Genomic DNA, 7,761 nt, shown 5'->3' with positions numbered 1-7,761 from the left:
TTCGTCTAATTCGTCAACTTCGTCCACTTCGTCAATTTCGTCCACTTCGTCAACTTCCTCCACTTCCTCCACTTTCTCCACTACCTTCACTTCGTCAACTTCGTCATCTTCGTCATCCTCGTCAACTTCGTCCACTTCGTCATCTTCGTCAACTTCGTCCACTTCGTCATCTTCGTCACTTCGTCCATTTCGTACACTTCGTCCACTTCGTCTCCACTTCCTCCACTTCGTCCACTTCGTCTAATTCGTCAACTTCGTCCACTTCGTCAATTTCGTCCACTTCGTCAACTTCCTCCACTTCCTCCACTTTCTCCACTACCTCCACTTCGTCAACTTCGTCATCTTCGTCAACTTCGTCATCTTCGTCAACTTCGTCCACTTCGTCATCTTCATCACTTCGTCCACTTCCTCCACTTCGTCCACTTCGTCCACTTCGTCAACTTCGTCCAGTTCGTCCACTTCGTCAACTTTGTCAACTTCGACCACTTTGTCCATTTTGTCCACTTCGTCCACTTCGTCTCCAGTTCCTCCACTTCCTCCAATTCGTCAACTTCGTGCTCTTCGTCAATTTCGTCCACTTCGTCAACATCCTCCACTTCGTCCACTTCGTCAACTTCGTCAACTTCGTCAACTTCGTCCACTTCGTCAACTTCGTCCACTTCGTCCACTTCATCAACTTCGTCAACTTTGGCCACTTCGTCCTCTACGTCCACTTCGTCCACTTCGTCAACTTCATCCACCTCGTCCACTTCCTCCACTTCCTCCACTTCGCCAACTTCGTCCACTTCCTCCACTTCCTCCACTTCGTCATCGTCGTCAACTTCGTCAACTTCGTCAACTTCGTCACTTCGTCCAGTTCGTCCACTTACTCCACTTCCTCCACTTCGTCAACTTCGTCAGCTTCGTCAACTTCGTCCATTTCATCAAGTTCGTCCACTGCGTCCATTTGGTCCACTTCGTTAACTTCGTCCCCTTTGTCCAGTTCCTCCAGTTCCTCTACTTCGTCAACTTCGTCTACTTCGTCGATTTCGTCAACTTCGTCCACTTTGTCCACTACATCCACTTCGTCCAGTTTTTCAACTTCATTAACTACGTCCACTTAGTCGACTTCTACCACTTCGTCAACTTCGTCCACTTCGTCCATTTCGTCCACTTCGCGCATTGCCTCCCAATGAGAAAGGAAACAAACTAAGTTTGATCGCTTCATCTGGCACCCCATTAATTTTGACTGTGTTGCAAATTTCATTGAATGTAGTAAGGTGCTCATATGGGCTTTCATGAGATAACCCATTAAATTGATTGCTTTTCACCAGTTGGATCAATGCTGGTTTGACCTCTATATTGGCTGCATTGACTCTAGGTCTAGCTATGCTGTTAAAATGCTAAGGTCCAACTATATTGGTGTAATCAGCAAGAGTTCTTCTGATATTATTGTTCTCCATATTTTCTGTGCTATTGTCAGAACCTTGTGGTGATGGTTGCAACAGAGTTTCCGGAGGAGGAAAAAGTTCTCTAGATGTTCTGATTCTTCTCCTCCGTCTACTGTCTTCTAATCCTTCAAGTAGAGGTTCTGTTGTTTTCTTGTTCCTAGTTCGAATTGCTTCCTGCATACACAAGAACACAAAACCCTAGAAAAGATTTGGTTAGCACAAAAAGATATAAGAGAAGATATAAGATTCAGAAAATAAAAACAGAAAACAGAAAAACAGAAAACAGAAAAATAAAATAAAATCAAATAAAATACAAACTGAAAAATATAAACAGAAAAATAAAATAAAATAAAAAATTCGAAATTTAAAAAAAAAAATAAAAAATAAAAATAAGTCAAAGATAATCAATAATCACACAAATTAACCAGTTAAACCAGAGTCCCCGGCAACGGCGCCAAAAACTTGATGGACAAATTTATGAACACCAAAATATGATGTCACAAACTTGTTTTTCAATCGGCAAGTATGACCGAATCGTTCAAGTAATAAACTTGGTAAGATCAAGTATCGTTCTTCCCAAAGGACTCACGGCCTAGTTTAGTTGTGTGGTTTCTTGATTAGCTAAGACTTAAAGACGAAATATTTGGATTTTATATGCAAAAGACGAAAATTAAATATGTATGCATGAAGTTTTGATCAATGGCAAGAGCAAAAGATAAACACTTTCAATGAAATATATGTATGAATACGTTGTTGGGGTTCAATTTCATCTTATCCACTCTCATATATTTTAGGAATTCAACATTCAAATCATCATTGTTAATGCCACTCTCTAAATTACCTTTCAAGAAGGCTTCTCCCTAATCACGAGTTCATACAATTCCTAGCATTCCTAATGATCAGTTCATAAGTACAGGAGCTTAACGACAACCAATATAATATTGGGAGAAATTCCCCGGATCTAGACTTCCCCGTACGCGCCCATATCGACAAAATCAATAATCATGCATCGAATGAGTTAAACAATGCAAGCATTAAGCAAAGAGGAAAAACCCTAACTAATGATGAAAGAAAACATAAGTCTTAATTAAAAGATGTAAAAACAGATTCCATATATGAGAGCTTCAAAAGATTACATTGATTCCCCAACAAACATATAGAGTTTAGTTCACCATATTCATGGTGAACCTAGATGAATAACAATGAAAGAATGAAAGATAAAACCCTAAAAAGGTGAAGAGGAAGCCTCAGCATCCAAGATCCTCCTTCAAAGGGGTGGAAGAGAGAGTGTTTACTTCGTTCCAGCCAAAGATACCTAACCCTAGGAAACCCTAAAGCTTAAATACCATTCGTAAATTACAAAAATCCACTGCGTCCAGTTCGTCCACTTCGTCAACTCCGTCCAGTTCGTCCACTTCGTCAACTTCATCAACTTTGTCAACTTCGACCTCTTCGTCCAGTTTGTCGACTTCGTTCCACTTCGTCCAATTCGTCAACTTCGTCCACTTCGTCAATTTCGTCAACTTCGTCCTCTTCCTCCACTTCGTCAACTTCGTCATCTTCGTCAACTTCGTCCACTTCGTCAACTTCGTCCCCTTCGTCATCTTCGTCACTTCGTCCACTTCGTCCACATCCTCCACTTTCTCCACTTCGTCCACTTCGTCCACTTCGTCAACTTCATCCACTTCGTCCATTTCGTCAACTTCGTTCACTTCGTCGACTTTGTCCATTGCATCCACTTCGTAGAGTTCGTCCACTTCGTCAACTTCGTTAACTTCGTCCACTTCGTCAACTTCGTCCACTTCCTCAACTTCGTCCATTTCGTCCACTTCGTCCTCTGCGTCCAGTTCGTCCACTTCGTCAACTTCGTCCAGTTCGTCCACTTCGTCAACTTCGTCAACTTCGACCACGTCGTCCATTTTGTCCACTTCGACTCCACTTCCTCCACTTTGTCTACTTCGTCAACTTCGACCACGTCATCAATTTTGTCCACTTCGTCCACTTCGTCCACTTCGTCTCCACTTTCTCCACTTCGGCCACTTCGCCCAATTCGTCAACTTTGTCCACTTCGTCAATTTCGTCCACTTCGTCAATTTCGTCCACTTCGTCAACTTCGTTCACGTCGTCCACTTCCTCTACTTCCTCCACTTCAACATCTTTGTCATCTTCGTCAACTTCATCCACTTCGTCAATTTCGTCTCCTTCGTCATCTTCGTCACTTCGTCCACTTCGTCCACATCCTCCACTTTCTCCACTTCGTCCACTTCGTCAACTTCGTCCACTTCGTCCATTTCGTCAACTTCATCCAGTTTGTCCACTTCGTCTCCACTTCCTCCACTTCGTCCACTTCGCCCAATTCGTCAACTTCTTCACTTCGTCAATTTCGTCCACTTCGTCAACTTCGCCCACTTCGTCCACTTCCTCCACTTCCTCCACTTCGTCAACTTCGTCATCTTCGTCAACTTCGTCCACCTCGTCAACTTCGTCACTTCGTCCACTTCCTTCACTTCCTCCACTTCGTCAACTTCTTCAACTTCGTCAACTTCGTCAACTTCGTCAACTTCATCCACTTCGTCCATTTCGTCAACTTCGTCCACTTCGTCCACTCCATCCACTTCGTGCAGTTCGTCCACTTCGTCATTTTCCTCCACTTCGTCCACTTCGTCAACTTCATCAACTTTGTCAACTTCGTCCACTTCGTCCAGTTCGTCCAGTTCATCCAGTTCGTCCACTTCGTCTAGTTCAACCAGTTCGTCCAGTTCGTCCAGTTCGTCTACTTCGTCCACTTCGTCCACTTCGTCAACTTCGTCCACTTCGTCCACTACGTCCAGTTCGTCCAGTTCGTCCACTTCGTCCACTTCGTCCACTTCGTCCACTTCGTCCACTGCGTCCAGTTCCTCCACTTCGTTAACCTCGTCTACTTCGTCAACTTCGTCCACTTCGTCCACTTCCTCCACTTCGTCTACTTCGTCAACTTCGTCAACTTCGACCGCGTCCTCAATTTTGTCCACTTCGTCCACTTCAACTCCACCTCCTGCACTTCGTGCACTTCGCCCAATTCGTCAAGTTCGTCCAATTCGTCCACTTCCTCTACTTCCTCCACTTCGTCAACTTCGTCATCGTCGTCAACTTCATCCACTTCGTCAATTTCGTCCCCTTCGTCATCTTCGTCACTTCGTCCACATCCTCCACTTTCTCCACTTCGTCAACTTCGTCCACTTCGTCGATTTCGTAAACTTCATCCAGTTTGTCCACTTCGTCTCCACTTCCTCCACTTCGTCCACTTCGCCCAATTCGTCAACTTCGTCCACTTCGTCAATTTCGTCCACTTCGTCAACTTCGTCCACTACGTCCACTTCCTCCACTTCGTCAACTTCGTCATCTTCGTCAACTTCGTCCACTTTGTCCAGCTCGTCAACTTCGTCACTTCGTCCACTTCCTTCACTTCCTCCACTTTGTCAACTTCTTCAACTTCGTCAACTTCGTCAACTTCGTCAACTTCGTCAACTTCATCCACTTCGTCCATTTCGTCAACTTCGTCCACTCCATCCACTTCGTGCAGTTCGTCCAGTTCGTCCAGTTCGTCCAGTTCGTCTACTTCGTCCACTTCGTCCACTTCGTCCACTTCGTCCACTTCGTCCGCTTCGTCCGCTTCGTCAACTTCGTCCACTTCGTCCACTTCGTCAACTTCATCATCTTCGTCAACTTCGTCCACTTCGTCAACTTCGTCACTTCCTCCACTTCATACACTTCCTCCACTTCGTCAACTTCGTCAACTTCGTCTGGTTCGTCCACTTCGTCAACTTCGTCTGCTTCGTCCACTTCGTCCATTTCGTCAACTTCTTTCACTTCGTCCACTGCGTCCATTTCGTCCAGTTCGTGAACTTCGTCAACTTCATCCATTTCGTCCATTTCGTGCACTTCGTCCACTTTGTCTCCACTTCCTCTACTTCGTCCACTTCGTCCAATTCGTCCACTTCGTCAATTTCGTCCACTTTGTCAACTTCCTCCACTTCCTCCACTTCGTCATCTTCGTCAACTTCGTCCACTTCGTCAACTTCGTCCACTTTAAGACTTATAAACTAGCTTGAACTCATTTTTGCTTTAGTTTTGTGAATAAGAGAGTTAAAGGTGAATTTTATGGTTTTGTGCAAGATTCCCTTGATTTTGTAGGCTAATTGAATGATTTGAAAGAAGAATTGAAGTACCGAATGATTGGAATGCTGAAAAGTCAACCAGAAACCAAAAAAGTCAACCAGTCAACCAAAAAAGTCAACCAGTCAACTAGAAAGGTCAACTAGTCAACCAGAATGCTGAAAAGTCAACCAGAATACAGAAAAAGTTCCGCTGAGCGGCACTTTTCAGGTGCCAAAATCACCGCTGAGGGGCAAAAACAGCAGCTGGGGGCAAAATGGATCATGCGCTATTACCGCTCAGCGGTAAAATACCGCTGAGCGCCATTCTAAGTGGGCTTGGACCGGTTTTCTTTTGTTTTTATGGGCTTGGACTTGTTTTATGTTATTTTTATGCCCTATTTAAGGACTTTCACGTCCTAGGGTTTGTATCTTTGGCTGGGAGGAAGCAGAAACACACTTTTCACCCCTTGGGGGTAGATTGGGAGATGGTGACGGCTCTCCTCTTCTCTTTCTAGGGTTTTTCTATCTCTTTCATTCTTTCATTATTATTCATCTAGTTTCACCATGAATATGGTGAACTAAACCTTGTATTGTTGTTGGGGAATCAATGTAGTCTTGTGAAACTCTCATATATGGATTTTGTTTTAACATCTTATTTTAAGACTTATTCTTTCTTTCATCATTAGCTAGGGTTTTTCCTCTTTGCTTAAAGCTTGCTTTGTTTAACTCATTCATTGCCATGATTATTGATTTTGTCGATATGGGAACGTACAGGGAAATCTAGATCCGGGGAATTTCTCCCAATAACATATTGGTTGCCTTTAAGCTTCTGCACTTCAGAATTAATTACTAGGAATGCTAGGAATTGTATGAACTCGTAATTAAGGATAGGCCTTCTTGCAAGGTGATTTAGAGAGTGGCATTAGCAATTGATGAAAAGAATGTTGAATTCCTAAAAGTATATGAGAGTGGATAAGATGAAATTGATAACCCGAACAACATACTCATCCATCTAATTCATTAAAGTGTTTAATTTCCTCTTTTCCATTGATCACATTCATGCATACATGATTATTTATTCTCTTTTGCATTTAAAACCTACAATCAATTGTTCACAAGTCTTAAATAATCAACAAATCATATAACTAACTAGGCTGTGAGTCCTTTGGGAGAACGATACTTGGTCTTACCGAGTTTATTACTTGATACGATTCGGTCACACTTGCCGAGGGTTAATCAAGTTTTTGGCGCCGTTTTTCGGTGTTCATAAATTTGTCATCCATCCACTTCGTCCACTACGTCCACTTCGTCCACTTTGTCAACTTCGTCGACTTTGTCCGCTTCGTCCACTTCATCAACTTTGTCAACTTCGTCCAATTATTCCACTTCGTCAACTTCGTCCACCTCGTCCACCTCTTCCTATTCGTCCACTTCGTCCACTTCGTCCACTTCGTCAACTTCGTCCATTGCGTCCACTTCGTCCACTTCGTCAACTTTGTCCACTTCGTCCACTTCGTCAACTTTGTCCACTTCGTCCACTTCGTCAACTTCGTGAACTTTGTCAACTTCGTCCACTTCGTCCACTTCGTCCACTGCGTCCACTTCGTCCACTTCGTCCACTTCGTCCAATTCGTCAACTTCGTCCATTTCGTCCACTTCATCCACTTCGCCCACTTCTTCCACTTCGTCCACTGCGTCCACTTCATCCACTGCGTCCACTTCGTCCACTGCGTCCAATTCGTCCACTACGTCTCCACTTCATCCACTTCGTCCACTTCTTCCACTTCGTCCACTTCGTCCACTGCGTCCACTTCATCCACTACGTCTACTTCGTCGACTGCGTCCACTACGTCTCCACTTCGTCCACTTCGTCCATTTCCTCAACTTTGTCCACTTCGTCCACTGGATCCACTTCGTCCAGTTCGTCCACTTCCTCAACTTCGTCAACTTCGTCCACTTCCTCAACTTCGTCAACTTCATCAACTTCGTCCACTTCGTCAAATTCATCCACTTCGTCGAGTTCGTCCACTTCGTCCACTTCATCCACTTCGTCCTCTTCGTCCACTTCGTCCACTACGTCAACTTCGTCAACTACGTCAACTGGTCAACTTCGTCAACTACGTCAACTGGTCAACTTCGTCAACTGGTCAACTTCATCAACTTCCTCAATTTTGTCCACTTCGTCCACTTCGTCA

This window comes from Vigna umbellata, chromosome 4 (assembly GCF_029865625.1).
Source record: "Vigna umbellata cultivar VRB3 chromosome 4, Vumbellata_1.0, whole genome shotgun sequence".
NCBI classification, from domain to species: domain Eukaryota; kingdom Viridiplantae; phylum Streptophyta; class Magnoliopsida; order Fabales; family Fabaceae; genus Vigna; species Vigna umbellata.
This window is presented reverse-complemented; position numbering follows the sequence as displayed.